General features: G+C 36.7%; 1 long non-coding RNA gene across 1 annotated transcript; it reads left to right on the plus strand.

Annotated features, from left to right (window-relative positions):
- Positions 1-558: 558 nt before the first annotated feature.
- LOC149833842 (uncharacterized) lies at positions 559-1,021 on the plus strand. Its single transcript, XR_016432718.1, has 2 exons — positions 559-622; positions 743-1,021. It is a non-coding gene; the product is annotated as an uncharacterized LOC149833842 (long non-coding RNA).
- The last annotated feature ends 16,577 nt before the right edge of the window (positions 1,022-17,598 follow it).

The following is a 17,598-nucleotide window of genomic DNA, read 5'->3' on the forward strand; positions in this document are numbered from 1 at the left end:
GTTTTAGATTTTCAGGCAATTTCTCACGATATTATTGAGAGATTTTCATAATTAAATCTCGTGATATTTGTCGCTATGGTTGCAAGTAACTGAAATAAATCCCCACAAAAATTTTGTAGTTGAACATATTTAAATTTTACTTCATTATTCTATACCTTAATTAGTCATGTATTATCTTGTCGTTCATATCGCATGCACAACTTCGCACCAAAAGAACATTTAGGTTAGAGCTTGTTCGGAAGTGACCCAAAAGTCAAGCTCCATCCGGCAATGCTGCCAGTTGTACGAAGTAAGGGGTATCTATGAAATTAACAAAAAAAGTGAAGGCGAATTTGGGGAGAAATTTTTTATAACGAATATAAGCTTTGAAAACTTATTTTCCAGACTTGCAGGAATCACCTCACATTTCCCTTGGTTACAATGAAAACAATTCTTAAGAAATAAAATTAAGAGAAAACATGTCTTCCATTTTTTTTCTCAATGCAAACTTTTCTATTTTTCATTCCTCCACAGAAAATTCTTGAGCACTAGTCCTTTAGTCATTTCCCTTTTTTAAACAGGAATTTTGCAATATAGCAAAAGGCAGATTCTTCACTCTGAACGTAATCATATCCACAGCTAAGTATGGTGTAGAGTCCTAATGAGAAAATATTTCTACTAAATTTTTTTATACTTCGATTCATTCCTTGACAAAAAATTTCTTGAACACTAGTATTTTGCTTACTTTCCTTTTCTTACATAGGAATTTTGCACAGACCAAAAGGGAGATTCTTGCTCTGAAAGAAAGCATAGAACCACAGCTAAGAAAAAGTATGGTATAGAGTCCTTTCCTCATCCTCAAGAAAGCTGTCATTGTATACACGCAAAAGAAAAAGCAAAATAAAGAATTAAGTAAATATTCATATAATCTAAAGTATTGTCCAATTCCCAAAACAATGCATTTGTAGCCCCACATCTTTCTGTATATATAGATATCTACATGTGAGGTGCAAGTAAAATCCTATTGAATTAGAATTCTTGGGGATCCCCAGCATTCAATCATGGCAACTGAGGACACAAAGCCTGATGTTGCTCCTCTGCTCATACTCAATCTAGCCATGTAGGCTGCCATTGCTGGGTGGTCAGTCAATTTCAGCATCAATGAAGGTTATGAAACAGGTAGGAACCGGCATCGAATGCATAATTAAGCATGTATCAGCATTTTGTAGATTCAAGGGGTTTGGCGTAGTGGGATGGGGTCTAGGCCGTTTGACCGACAACCTAGGTTCAAATCCCATGGGCGTCACCGCCCTGCTTAAGCCGAAGCTTGGTGACTCCCTGGGTCGATGGGTAAGTCCTTGGAGTTTTACGCTGACACGACAGCAACCGTAAGTATGGCAGGCTGAGCCAGCGCGGCTAGGTTTCTGCAACTGGGGCAGTTTCTCCGAGTAAAAATAAATAAAAATGTATCAGCATTTTGTTCTACCTTGCATGTTTTATAACGTCTCATGAGATTCAGACTCACTGAGGGTTTTCCTTCATCATTAAAAAAACAAACAAACAGAGATTAGGATTCTCAATCAAATGAGAAAATGAATCTCATTTGCACAGCTAACCAAACATCAAAAAATGAGCCATGAGAAACAGAATGTGATTTGAAATCACATTTGAGGTGAATTTTACTCGTGACTCCAAACTACACGTGCTTGCATCTCATGACGTGGTTTGTAATCTCATGTGAAACAATCAAAAGTTAGAAACTGTGATAATGCCCACAAGAGCGCCATCACTCCGTCTTCCTGGCTAGGGGCAACCGTGGTTTGTTATCCGACATAGGATGAGCATGGTTCAAAACCCGCAGGGGGCATCCCTTTGCCACAAGATTGAAGCTGGCTGTATGGTGTGCATGCACACACTCTAATTGAAACTAACTGGACGTTATGGTGGTGCAGCATCCAGGTTATCACATCCACTTCGGCTCTTTCCAATATATTTCCCAATGGGAAACATGGCCACTGGATTATTTGTGATATTTGCATTGCTAGCCGGAGTTGTGGGCGTCGGAAGTTTGATCGCCGGAATTCTTAATATACAGCAAGAAAAGCAAGGGAGCTGGGCATCGGCTGCTTCTTTTGCGCTTGTTGTTTGGTCCCTCACACTTTTGGCCATGGGGTATGTACATAACTACTATGTGACTCCAAACCAAGATACAACTAGAGCAGAACTAAAAATTGTGTTTGAAGAAATTTGTGGTAGAAAATAAAATGCGTGATGACCAAAAACTTTCATACTGAAGAATTATCATTTTTTACACTCTATTTTCACAAAAATCTTCTTCCGGCATTTTATCCTACTAAAAGTAGATCACATGCTTATTCTTTTCTATTAAGCGAATTATTTTGCCTTCAAAGGCCTTGCTTTCACAAATTCAAATTTTATGTTTATATTAATCTCCATCAATGGATGGATAATTCGTAGTTTGATGAAAAATAATTTACTTTCTCTAGTTGTGTTACTTTTTTTAAAGAAAATTGACCTGGGCACGTTTGGAAGCAAGAAAAATTCTCACAAGAAAAGAACATTTTGCCTCTGAGAAATTTGATATGATAACTTTTCTAAATAAAAAAATTTCACCTGTTTGTGTAGCATGAGAAAAACGAGAGAGAGAGAGAGGAACTATAACCATCAACATTACGAAACAGGTTCAACCAACATTGAAACTACCGGAAAGCCAAAAAAGCCCAAGACATGCCAAGGAGCCCACAAAAATAAAAGAAAAAGAGAAAAAGAAAAACAAAAAAAGAAAAGGAAAAACAAGATACAGATACAGTTAGTTGACAAGCATCACCCTGGATCATGAGGGGGCCATGGTGGCAGATTGCGCTGAAGATCAAGGATGCTAATGCGTAGAATGGCATACACATCCTCCAAAATAAGGTTCACCAGTTTATTGAACACTACCGGACTATGCCAAAAAATAACATTGTTGCGGGTCATCCATACGGCCCACCAGGACGAGAGAAGCCAAGTTCTCCAAATAATCCGCCATTTGTTGCAATGACGAACTGGCTGAGGACCCCACAACAAATCGCTGGTGAACGATTTCTGTCGCACGCTGACCCTCGACTTATTCCAGGTCACCTTAAAGATGTTTTGAAAAACAGAGCACTCCCAAAAAAGGTGAAACGCATATTCTTTGGCCGCCTCGCACAATACACATTTACTCGGCAGATGGAATCCGATAAATTTGAGGAAGTTGTCAGTCTGCACCCGATCATGTAAAATTAGCCAAGCCAGGAAACGAGATCGAGGAGTCGGCCCCTTGCCCCAGATCAGGCTCGCCGGGAATCAGTCTACCCCCGAAGGAAGGAGAGCGAGGTAGCATTCTTTTGAGCGGAAAGATCCATTCGAAGCAAAGTTGCGTCCAAAGAACTGTGACTGTGAGTCAACATTTCCATTATTTGAAAGAACCACAGACCATGCTTAGATCCATGATCGATGAAGCTTTGACATTGTTCGCTTACGCACACTTGTAGCTCCCACCAACGATTCCACACCTCTGTATTTAGCTAGAAGAATACTTGCACACGGGGACCCAGGTTGGTGTGCAAGCCAGCTCTGCTTCACGACGAGTATCATACTCCTCAGCTTGGGATCCTTGATTCTCAAACCCCCCTATATAGAGAAAGTTGAAGGGTGTCCCACCCTATCAGCTGACGCTTGTTGTTGGGACCTCGATCAGACCACAAAAAGTTTGCCACTACCCGAGATAGCTTTTTACTAACCCCCATAAGCATCAGGAATATAGACATAAAAAATTCTGGCATAGCATTAAGAACGTGCTTGAAAGAGAGAGAGAGACTTGAAAGTGGTGGTGGGTGAGAGGAACATAAAGATGGAGGAAACTCTTCTTGTGGCAGCTCATGGGATGAGATGTGTTGTGGGTGAATGGTTGCCTTAATAAAAAAAAGTTGTTGATATAAAAAGTTAGTCCAGTCCTCAAGGTGGAGGAGTTTTTCCTATCAAAAATCACACTTTGTAGAAAAAAATTTCTTTCAAAATTTCCATTTTTTCTTTCCTACTTGCATTTTTCTTACCATTTTCTTGCTTCCAAACGTTCTCATTCTTGTACAGAAGAATCAGAGGCATTATAGATGATGCAAAGTTGAGATCGTGGATACAAACCAAAATGGCATTTGGGTTAAAAACAATTTATGCAGAAAAAAGTGAGCTTTCTTGAAAATTTTGATTTTACCCCACACCGTAAGTTTCCAACTTATTGTGATAAAAAAAGCGCACAACCAAACACCTTCTAGAAGAAATTGTTTTCACTTTTATCTTTGATCTGTTTATGACTAACTTTTTTATCCCAAACAATGCATGTGAGCTTTCAGGTTGACATGCAAAGAGATTGATCTCAAGAGCAGGAACGCAAGCCTGGTAATCTTTTGTGATAATAAAAAAATTGAGTTTAAAAAAAAGGAACTTTCTGTTGAGACCTGCTGTCACCTGTGCACGTTACCAGGATGCCCCTGACTCTATGCTGAAGGGACATCCTGGTCATATAGAATCGATGCAGGGACTGAAATCAGCGTTTGCTACGCACACAGTGATTTTCTATGTTTTGTGTGAGCCGAGTACTTTGATAAAATATTCGGGCGCGGACACTGGAACATGCCTCTAGGTTCTGCTCAATGTTGCCCGGGCACGGACACTAGAACATGCCTCTAGGTTCTGCTCATCGTGGCCCAGTTCCACTGGCACAAACCTATTTCCCAGGACAGGGCAGTCAATGGTGGGACCTGCGCCTGATTCAGGTGGGTCTAGACCAGGATCAGGTTTTCAGGCGCTGGACCTACTGGTACCAGGTCCAGGTCTGTGTCTGACTTGACCTGGCTTAGGCAAGACCAGTCCCAAAAGTTTGGATTATGATAGCGAAGAACTTGAAACAGTAAAATCTTTATTTCTTTTAAAGATGTTACATAAAAGTTCCCAGTCTCAATCAGATATTGGGTCGGACTCGGGCATGGCTTATAAAGGATCCATATACTACTTGAATAATGAGCCCAACCCCATTATTGAATGATGTATTTACGGGCCTAAATAATGTCAGGTTCATACCCGGGTCAATCCAATCTAGAAATTAAACGAAGTGGTGTCAGTTGAATATCTGACCCAAACCCGTACCATTGAGTCCACCTTTTCCATGTGAAAATCAATGTGGTGGATCCAGCCCCACAGGATCTCATGTAATAAGCGCATCTCTGACACTCCATTGTGACTCTGTGAGATACAAGTTTGGATCCAGATCTATACCCGAACCCACACTTTAAGCCAGATGTGGAAGATCACCACTCAGCCCACTGCCCATGTGCTGCAGAGAACACTGGAGGCCTTCACCGTCATTCTGAGCGGTACCCAGTTGTTCTGCGTGGGAGCCATCCACTCAGGGGTCGACAGCGTAGCCAGCGAGCAACAAAGGAGCCAAGGTGGAAGGGTTTAAGACTGTGACGCAACCTATGTCACAGGGATACTCCAACTTGCTCCCCGTGTCTTGTCCCCTTGTATACTATTCTTAGTAGAGATTTGCACAAATAACGGTGTGTCTCGTGTCCCTGTGACATAGGCCGCAAGCCAACCCTCATCTCTGGTTGCAGTTTGGTATGATTCCAAGCCTGGTTTGCTTTCCCCTTTTGGTTTTCCACAACCTCTGTCCACCGGTTTCATCTCTCCTCCTGTGTGTTACCAGCAATGTTGGTTTGTATTCTTTTGTGTGAAGCAAGAATCCAATAAATATATTTTAAGAGAAACACTTGTTTTTTGCAACATGCATGCAACACGCAACTCCCCCACCCCCACCACATGCGCGCAAAAAGAGCCGCTACCAACCTCCCCAACAATCAGAACTGCACCTGCCAAATCAAATGAATATTTATATTTATATTTATATTTATGTGTGTGTGGGGAAGGGGGGGATAAACAGATTTTCCAAGGGCTACAAAATTCAACAGCCTACAATGCATCAAATTTTCAATATTAAGATCATATTTTAACATTGAAACCACCCAAACCAAAGTGCATTCATAGTAAATGGACCATGCCGAATGCATCATTAGTGGGGTCAAATTGGCCAAGTAAAGCTCGCACCAATGAGATTCAACTAAAGAGTACCAGACTAGAGTGTATCGAAGTGTTGAAATTATTGAAATGCTCTAACTAAACTTTCTAAAAGGTTCGATAACACAGAACAGGTAGAACTTAACAGAAGCCTCCATGTACATAAGCTAACAAAAGCAACTCTACAGCTGTATCATCACAAATTCACAGTACTTTATATTATGGAACTTCCACAGTTGGCACATTTGCACTAAAATGTTCAAATGCTTTTCCATGAACTTCACATAATTGGTCTACTATTATTACAGCAGAAGCACGATTATAACAGATGGAAAAAGCCAAGTTCATATAGGTGGAAAAAATCAAGTTTGGGCCAATCTGAAAAGGAAAAGTAACAGGCACAACATATATGATATACAATATCACTCAACTGTATCTATACGAAACAGTCCATATCTGTGTTTGACTACTAACGCCAGAGAGATGAATGGATTTTCCTAGTTATTTTAATGCATGAAAAACACAGATGAACAACATCAACATCATAGGCTACTTAAGCAATGGGAAATAACCTGGAGTGAAAGACCAACATGCTAAGATGAACCTAGCTTGATGATAGGACCTGAATAAACATCCAAGGACGTCAGAACATGAACAATCCTGTGAGGTATTTTGGGGGAGACGTTGATTCAACAAGTGGAGGTATGTCATCGAAATCCAGTACCAATATAAGAAATGATTCTCCTGAAAAAAACTACTCTTCCCAAATGATACTACAATATATATGCATGCCCGCAATGTCACATAGGTTCGGGTGTGGGTGTGGGTGCGGCGATGCGGCACTTTAAAAAAACTTGGGTGCGGGGTGCGGGAGGGTTTATATAATTTTTAAAAGTTAACAATAACACTAATGAAATAAAAAATAATTAGCATATCATCAATTCATCATGCGTGCAATAAATCAAATTAACAATCTATAATTCTATTCTTCATCATAAAAACTAACACCACAATTAAATCAACATAAATATATTATAAAAACAATCAAACAAGTAAAGCAGAAAATAAGTAAATTATACAGTATACTAATAAAAGAAGCAAACAATGCATAATTACATACTAAAAGTATATCATACCCAATGTATATGACGATGAGGTAATGATCTTAATAATTTTTTTTTCAACATCAAATTCATCATAAGAAGGAATAGTAAGCTCAGATAAGTCCATGTTTATAATATTGAAATTATGCTCTTCCTCTAAGTAACACTCTTTTGGGTTTACATCCCAAAATTTGGATTATCATTGTCTGCATTACAAACCTAATTTAAAAATGTTAAATACTTGCATATTTAAATGAAGAAACTAAAAAATAGTCAAATAACAAAGACAACAATTAGTACTTGTATTCCTCATTGGTTCGCAAAAGTAATCGAATATTGAAATGAACACAAACTAAATCCTTTACACGCTTGTTGATGAGTTTATTTATCTTCATGTTGTGGATTTGAGCATGTGTGCTCCAATTTCTTTCACAACAAGATAAACTAGCAGGCTAGAATAACAATCTTAATGCAAAAACGTTGAAGAATAGGTATTTTTTATCCATATGTTGACCACCATGTGATGAAAATAACCTCGCTCGCTATTAATGTTTGTCCATATAACCTCGAAGATAAAAAAAATTTAAATTCTTATGTGACTTATTTAGAATATATGATTCTCGATAAAGTCTTGTCATACACATATTTTTATGCCTTGATAGCTCTGAGTCTAAATTTGGAGGGGCGCAATCAACACCACATTTCTTTCACTTCTTTGTATAATATTTGAGATTGAGAGAATGTGTCATACAATGCAAAAGAGTGTTGCTCTTATCCCCTCTGAATAAAATTGAAAGTATATGATTAAAAAATTCAGAATCATCAAATGCAGTATTTTTTTCTCATACTTGAAAACTACAACTTGTATTTTTTCAATCATATTATCCCACAATTCATAAACTTTGTAAAGCATGAGCTCATCCTTGTCAACTTCTCTCAGCATTTCTCAAACAGGTTGCATAAACTCAAGGAAGTATACGACTTTATCCCAAAACTCATCATCAATAATGAATTTATTGATTTTTTTAGCCTTGACAACATTATCAGCGTAATAGAATGTTCATTTCTCATCAGTTACCATGTTAACCAAAGCATTCTTGACTTCTTTAATTATTTTCATCATCACAGTGATGGACACAAAACGTGTTTAAGCAACCTTCAATTTCATATCAGAATGCCTATTAAATATAGCATTAGCATAATGATGGTTGACAACAAAATTCCTAATGCTTTTGACATTTTTTCTAATTCCTCAATACATGAACATAGAGCTGGTGAATTTTCTTCCTCTTTGAGGTTACAGATGCTTTTGAGGACCATATTCAAGTTGTGTGCTACACAGGGAGTCCAAAAAATATAATGATACTCATTCTTCAAATTCAATGTTGCACTTTTACAAACTTAAGCGTTGTCTGTAATGATTTACATTAATTTATAATCACCCATTTCTTTTATTACTTTTATAAACAACCCCTTCAAATACTCAACATTTTTATATTGCCCAGATGCATCAATTGCTTTTAAGAATACTGAGCCACTAAGCGAAAAAGCAATAAAATTAATTAGTAGATGCCTTTGAATATATGTCCACCAATCAGAAACAATGGAAACTCTATTTTGTTCCCATAAAAAATTCTTAATCTCTAATATTCTCTCAACATTTGCCCTCTCTTCTGCAAGAATTGTCGTTCATAGTTTTTCTGAACTCGGACGTATATAGCCACTCAAATTACAATTTGCCAGTGAAATAATTAAATGCTTCCAATAAAGATTTCTAGTTACATTAAATGAAAGTGAACTAGAATAAAAATACCTCCCTACTTTTCTATCTATCTTCTCTCTTCCATATGTATTGAATGATGCTTGTATTGTTCCTCTTCCTACATCTACCTTAAATGGTACACTACTTGTACAAGAATCACTCATTGTCTTCATCTTTTCATATTCATCTTGTATTTTTTTATTGTGTTTGGATGGTTTCATCAACTCTTTTGCATCCTGAAATGCCATGTTCTGATATCTTCAACAAATGAGCATTAACTCTTGTATAAGACCCAACATAATCTCTCTCACAAAGCTTGCATCAAAATCTCTTATTTTCACCATCTCCTCCAGCTTTTTCAAGCTTATCCACATGTGGCCCTCCATCATCACATGATGGGGCTAACAAACTCGAATCAACACTCTCACTACCACTACCAGCAATACTAGCAAAAGAACTTACATGTGGAGATAAGGATGACGCCAATTCTTTTGCTTTATCCGTTATTTTAGTCCTTACAACAAAAAAGATATTATATTAAAATAAAATTCATATCAAGTTCACAGAGAAGGGTTGGGTCCAACATCCCACGGATGGGAGCCGAACCTAGCCCAAAAGGGATGGGTTCGATAGCCGAAGGTGCCGGGAGCCAAACCCAACCCAGTAGGGCTGGGTTTGATAGCGAGCAACCCAACCCTGCAGGGCTGGGTTCGACAACACAATACCCAGCTACTGGGTTGCTGACTTACGCAAAACTCAGAGAGAGAGACTGAAGGAGAGATTGAGGAGAGAGAGACATAACTTGCAGACTTGCAGTCGCCGGAAGAGAGGAGAGCTCGGGTTGAAGGAGAGGAGGAGTCTGTCAAAGAAGAAGAGAAGGGGAGGCATCAGGGTCAATTTTTTGCCTTAATCTCCTGCCCAGCCCCTTTCATTATTTTTTTTTTTGGGTCCAGGTCTGGACATTTATGACAGAGTAGGAGAGGAAAAGGGGAGGCATCAGGGTCAATTTTTTGCCCTAATCCCCCGCTCAACCCCTTTCATCATTTTTTTGGGTCCACATCTGGACATTTATGACCCTAGGTGTGTTGACCGCACCCAGGGTTGGCTTGACCGCACCGAGTGTCGCACCCACACCCACACCCAAGTCGCGTCCCGTTAACGCAAGTGCGGCACCCTGTTGGCTGAATCCCTGTGACAGTATGCAACAGGGTTACCGAAAGCGCCATATCATATGGGAAAGTGCGCACGTTTCGGAAGGACGAAACATGGTGCTTTCAAAACGTGCAGGGAAACGCCAAAAAAATTTGAGAAGCGCGCTTCCCACTTAGAAGAAGCTCGTTTCTCCTTATTTTTTTTATTTTTTTGTTTTTTTATTACTTTTTCTCCCTTTTCGCTTCGCCCTCACTTCCCGTGTCGCTTCCAGTTCACTTCCGAAACGATTTCTGGTTCGCTTCTAAGTCATCCCACACTTCCCGCTTCCTAAAATTTTGGAAGTGCCTCGCTTCCTGCTCTCGCTTCCCCGACTGGCAACTTTGGTATGCAAGCAACACTAATAAATAGCCTCCTTAGTCCTTACTAACATGTATCTCAGACCCTTCACAAATGAATGGACAGAGTTGACATGAAATAAGAGAAATCAATTGCTTACTTCCTCAAACGTGTAAATCTAGTAAAAGATACAACAGGCAAAGTCAGTTCAGCTCAATGGCAAGGGATAACACAGAATAACATCAATTGATAAAAGATGCCCCTGTTTCAAATAATACTAGAAATGTAAGAACACACAGCTCAAATACTATGGCATTTTTGTTGGAAGCAGCTTAGTATTCTTACAGATGTTCATCCTCTCTAACAATCAATTTATTCACATCATGGCTTTCAGATCCCATCAATACATAAAAATCTTGTGGTCTGCCACCAAGACAGACTAATCTGAGAGGTCTATTAAACTCAAACAAAGAGAAGAAAGTTCATGATCAGTGTATAGAGAAAATGTTCTTTTAGATCCAGATGATCACCATGGAGTTTATAATCATGGTAAATTTAGGAGGCATAATTTAGAGTATAGTTCCCTAATTGCTTTACCAAATATTATAACAAAGTGGAAGTTACATGATCTATATTGGCAAAGAGAAATTGAAGTTCTATCCATAGAGGCAGCCAAGCAATGAAAGAGTTTAGACAGGGTATCTCTCAGGACTTGAGGAAAAAACTAAACATTAGAAAATCCTAGTTCCCAGTAGAAAGAGACTGAACAAGGAACCCCACAAAGAGGAATCAGTTACAATTGAAAGATTTTTTTGTCATGAACTTTGGAACTTGAAGGAACAAGGATTCAGTTTGTCAATTCAAGCAATACAAAAAAGTTATCCTTAAGAGTCCTTTTTGTGCCCGTGTATGTGTACATCTGTAGGTTTCAGAGTATGGGAATGAAGGGGTGTGCACGTCTTATGTGGATAAGTGGGTTGGTTAGGGAGAGAAGGCAGATCCCTAGCAAGAGCATCTAGCATCCTTTGGTACCATTGCCTGTTTCAAAGACATGAATCTCATTGGTCTTTATAAGAAACTATGCATGCAATGTTGTCCTAATTTTACAAGCTTTCCTGCTGCTTATAAAAGGACTAGAACATTGCTCACTTTTATGAGATATCATGGTAGTTATTATACAAGCAAATTAGGCAAGAAAAATAGCATCAAATTTGAAAAAAATAGAAAAATCAAAAGAGAAAATCTCCCTTACAATATGAAGATCATGCTTTCCTTGGTACAGTTATTTTTCTCCTCTTTTCCTTTTTATCTTCATATCTTTTAAGAAAGCCCTCAAAGAATCCAAAAAAGACAATGTTGGTAATTGCTATGCTATTCAATATGAAGATCAATATAAAACATACCATGTTCACACACACACAATAGTTATCAATACTGGCCTTGTAATAACATACAAGGATATTTTTTTAGGGTACTTCAAAAAATTAAGTGGTTCTCTTAGAAAATTCTCAGGAAGATATCAAAGACTTAGCGGACATGAAAAAATCACAATAATTTTATTGTTTTTTAATTTATTGCAACATTTAGAGTTTTCAATTTTTTAAAAAGGGCCTCTAGAAACATGATATGACATTTTCATTTATGAAGTTTTCTTTGATATCATGATATTTTGGGTTTTTGCTTTATATGTGTGTGTGTGGAAAATATTGGCTACAGCCTACACTCTAGAGTACGGTATACTCTAGCTGAACCTCATAGGTGCAAGCTTTATTTAACCAATTTGACCATGTGAATGCATTCAACATGGTGCATTTATTAGGAAATGCACTTTAGATTTGGTGATTTTGATGTAAAAATATCTCTAGGACTTGATCCACACAAAAATCAAGAAAATATGAAGGCAGCTACTAATTGACAGCAGTACACTTGAAGGTAGCCAATATCTTCCCCCATATATATATATATATATATATATATATAGGCTTAGGTTGGATTGGATTGGCTGAAGGCAACAGATGAAGGTTCCAAGGAAAACTTAGATTTCTATGAAAGATTGGGATTTGAATATGGAAAGAAGTGGTCAAAAGAGATAGCTGGACGGTTAGGTCACACTATCATAACCGCAATCTTGGGTTCAAGTCCCATTGGGGTTAGCCCCCAGCTTGCCTATCAAAAAAAAAATATGGAAAGAAGTTTGGAGAATAAATACTCAACCTAAACAAGAAAGTTTATGCATTGTCCTTCCATACATGGTTTCAAACATGTATGCACGCATTTTATAAAGCAATGTATTTATAAAATTTTACAACACTTTCTTTATTGAAAAAGTGGTTTCACAAAACCATGTAAAGCACATGGTTTTGTAAAACCACCCATTGATTTAAATTTAGGCTATAAAAAGGGAGTCCACTAAGAAGATAAGCAAGCAAAACAGTGGTGATGGCATCAATTAAAAATTGAGTTTGCCTTTCACCTTTTCACTATGCATTAAGAGATGATCAGTAATGAAAATGGTGGCGAGGGAGGAAGGTGGAATGAGTCGATAGAAAAGTTCAGTATGAGAGGGTCAAAAGCTTGGTCCAACCTGTGCTGGATGTTCTAAGTTTTTGATCCTGCTCATACTCAAATTTTCTAGCTATTCATTCCTCCTTAGTCTCCTCGATTTTGCTCTGAAGTTCTTCATTTTGCTTTCACCTTTCATCTTTCCGCAATGCAGTAAGAGAAGATGACCAATGAAAATTGGTGGTTTCAGTTGCTTTTTATTCCATGGACTGCTAATTTGAGTGATAGAGGGTAAGTACTAAGTAGTACAAGATGAAAGAAAATTTTGAATATGGGAGGGTCAAAACCTTGGCCCAACCATTGCTCTGACGTTTTGCTCATACCTAAATTTTCTAGCTTTGTATTCCTCTTTATTCTAATTGATTTTGCTCTAGAATTCTTAACTTCGTTTTACATGTTTCTTTGCTATTTTTACATCAAGATTCTTACTTTAGCTTTTTTTTTCATAATCAACAGATTGATCTTGCTCCATTTGCAGGATTGCAATATAATCAACAGTAGCCAAGTCCATGCTAATTGCATCATATACAAACTAGGCTCATTTCTCAATGTGTTTTAGGTTCCATTGGCCCAATACTGCTTAATGATAAGTGTAGAAATGGCTTTATATATAGTCCTCGACAAGCAGTTCAAGACACAGAGTCACCATTTCTATAAAATCAAAGTTGACCAAGTTTGAGATCAAGTAATAAAACCACAAATATATTGACTTCATACTTCTGCAACCAAGAATGAAAAGTCACTAGATAACATTATTATGCACATAATCATAGATCTAATCAGCCCAATCCAAGAAAAAATAGAACTTGGACATTTTTCAACAGCATAGATATGCATAAGAGATTGAATCAAACATTATGACAATTTAAGGTCATTCAATGAAGTTTCCAATATTCCTTTCAACCCTAACAAACCAACACATTAACAAGATCCATCATCTATATGTCTGCAATTGTTTGATCCTATAGATTCACACTGGAACAAGCAAAAGGTCTCTTGTACAGGCTTCACAGAGACCAGGCCATGCGCTTTTGAAAAGAATTTTGAAAAATCACGAAACCTAAATATGTTGTAGCTTATTTAGCCCAGCACAAAAATGAATCTACTTGCCAAATGCATTCCTTCTTTTTTTTCTTTTGAGGTTAATTTAAGTATTCACTTGGGGCATGTTTGCAATGCCCTATGATTCTTGGATCCTATGATTGTAAATCACAATCACCATACTTTCTCAAGATTAGTGGAACATGGAAAAGTAAAAGTTGTGATTGTGGTTGTCAGTTGTGATTGTTTTTGCCTGTTTTGCCTTGAATCTTTGAAAATAGATCACAAGGTTGACCTTGTGATTCAAAATCACAGCTTCTACATTCTCAGGCTTCAACTTTCTCGCATGTGACCAAAGCAAATATGCCCTTAAAAAAGCATGCAAAATTTCTTGCTCTAAGAGAGGGTCAGGGCTCTTAGGAAGGTATCTAGTTCCTACAAAGCCTGATAAAAGGAAACAAGAAGTTCAAGTCAAAACCTATCACATCATCATTTAACCTTATCTTCCACCCAGTGTGACAAATATCACAAGATTTCTGAAAGCTTGTGAAAATATCACTAGAAATTACCTAAAAGTTTAAACTTTTATTGCTTGCATTATTTTCAAAATATCGTGAGTTTTTTGTAGAAACATAAATATTATGTTTTGAACAGGATATCTATGTTTTTATTGGCTTTTTATCATTAAAAATCATGTGTTTTTATTTTTAAATATTTTATTTGTATTTCTTTAAAAATATTTTATATTTTAATTTATTTTTTATTGTACATAATTTTCTAAAAAATAAGAGTTTTAAAAAAAATCTATTTCTTGCAAGTTTTAGGTTGTCTATATTTTGTCATTTTAAACTTTTGTCACTATGCTTCCACATTCATGGGTCTCAAATTTGAAATTAGAAAATCATTTACGGTGGTTTGGACATATTCGGCGAAGGCCTAATGATGCTCCAGTTAGAAGGATGGAAAAATGGGAAAATATATTAGTTAAAAGAGGTCGGGGTAGGCCTAGGAAGACTTAGATGGAGATGATAGGAAAGGATATGAATGCTTTGAACCTCACCAAGGACATGCCATTGGATAGAAATGATTGGAGGAGAAGGATTCACGCGGAAGACCCAGAATGATTTTCTTTTTTGGTTCATATCGCCGACCCCAATTGTTTTGGGATGAAGGCGTAGTTGTTGTTGTTGTTGTGTTGTTGTAAACTTTTGTCACTATGCTTCCACATTCATGGGTCTCAAATTTGAAATTAGATTCACTACAGCCAGCCAGTCTATGGTGGGAGACCAACCAATGTCTTATGTTGTAATTTTTTATTTATGGTTTTGTTTTCTTTGTTTATTATTCAAAGATTTTCTAGTGAAGAAAAATAATAAATAAAAGTTAACAGTAATCTATTTTAATTTTTTTATAATCATAAAGTCTCCATCCATCTATACATCACATGGACACTTCACTTAGCATGTGTCTAATGTCAACACGACATGACACCAAACACAACACAGAGCACACCATGACACTTCATAGAGAAAGCCAATACCATGTCCTTAACTTTATCTTTTTTTCTTATGATCTTGATTATTTATTTTATATTACTTGTGTGCATTTTCTTTTAAAAAAATTCATTGATTACATTACGTTGCTATTTTAAATTTAGACTTACAAGGATTTAGAATTGTTGTTCGACAACTGCACTTAGGATGATATTCATGCTTTTTATGTAAACACAAATATATGAACACACAAACACACACACACATATATAAAGGAATCATGTCTACATGTCCTAGTTTTGCAAAACTTTCATGTCGTGTCCCATATCCATATTCGTGTCTACATGACAACCATCCATGTTAGCACATGTTAATAAAAAAAAAGTCTTATTGTTTCATTACCATGGGCTGAAAGGCATTTTTCATGTATAATATGTGACAATGGATACCTTTTCTTCCCCAGGTATTCTTTCAAAACATAGTCACAAATATCGGTATCAGCTATATTTCGATGAATCTATTTCTCATGATATTATATGTTAGGTTGATAAATCTCGGGAAGGATCTTGGGGCTTAAAAAATTAAATATATATATATATAACAAAAATACCAAGAAAATATCATGTTTAGGCAATAAAATACACATGTAACAAAAGAAATAAGTAAAAAATCCAAAAGAAAGAAAAAACATATTTAAGATGTAGAAAATTAATAAAATGGAAATTCCATTTAGGGGCCAAACTTTTTCCCCTAATTCCAAATATGGGCCTCATGTTTCTGAAATTCCAAATATGGGGCAAACTTTTCCTGAAAATTGTCAAATAGGGACCTCAGGTCAACATCTATCATCTTGGAAAATGTGTTTCCATTTTGGTTTCTTTTATTGTCTCTTGAAAATTGAAAAGTACTCATTCATCCTCATAGAAAAGAAAAAGTAAACAATTTAAACACTTAATGATGAAGGCCACAATGATAGATGCAGGCCCTTATTTGACACTTTCCAGAAAAAAAAAATGGCCCATATTTCTAATTTCAGAAATGTGAGGCCCATATTTGGAATTAGGACCCTAAATGGAATTTTCCCTAAATAAAAATGGTACAAATAATTGATAATATCATGATATTATCACAAGAATATCATTATCTTCTCATGATAATATTGTGATATAATTAAATTGGTGATATTTTCGAATATCATGATATCTTATTTTTAATATTGTTCACTGAAAATACAGCAATAATATCATGATATTTTGAAAATATTGTCGATATCTGTGACTATGTTTCAGAATGAACATGGCCTTGTCATTGACAAGCAAAACTGACTCATATTTTGGATAAAGAATGGTCTACAAAAAGATCGACAATGTCTTGTGTGTGTGTGTGGAAGTGCATGATTCAACCAAATATTTAAATCATCATTAGTAAAGGCTTAAGGTTCCATAAGGTTTAATTCAGTTTTGGGAAAGCTAGACATGGACTGCTGATCAACTTATTGTTTGAGCCTCACCAAGTTGCTAACTGCACTTCATACAGGGTATCATTTTAGCCTACGAAAAGCTAGAGTAAGATGCATGCCATGAACACACATGTGCGCACTCGCACACATTAGAATTGGACAAAGTTACCAACCTAAAACAGAAAGCAAAGAAATTCTTGGATTTATTGCCATTTGGAGTAAAAAAATCACAGCAAGGCTGCTACTAAAATAAATATGATATTAGGAGACAATAAAAGCTCTTCATGTTGATTTTCTTCACCATTATTTGCAGGTGATATTGGAAATAAATGAGCTCAATCAATTATTAATATCGCAAACAAGCAAAAATAAGATGAACAGCTTACAAACCAAACTTGCTCATTAACAATAAAGACCGCTATATATGCTCATGACAATATGAAGCCTAGCAGGCAGCACCACAAATCCATACCTACAGTCACCATTCAATCATCCAGAGTTAATTAGACTATCCAAACATGAACGTGGCATCCAAAGAACATCAGAAAATGCTCAAAGAATTTGCAAAAAAAAAAATCGCCAATAATTAGTATG

Source organism: Nuphar pumila, chromosome 6 (assembly GCF_984573655.1).
Source record: "Nuphar pumila chromosome 6, dmNupPumi1.hap1.1, whole genome shotgun sequence".
Taxonomy (NCBI): Eukaryota; Viridiplantae; Streptophyta; class Magnoliopsida; order Nymphaeales; family Nymphaeaceae; genus Nuphar; species Nuphar pumila.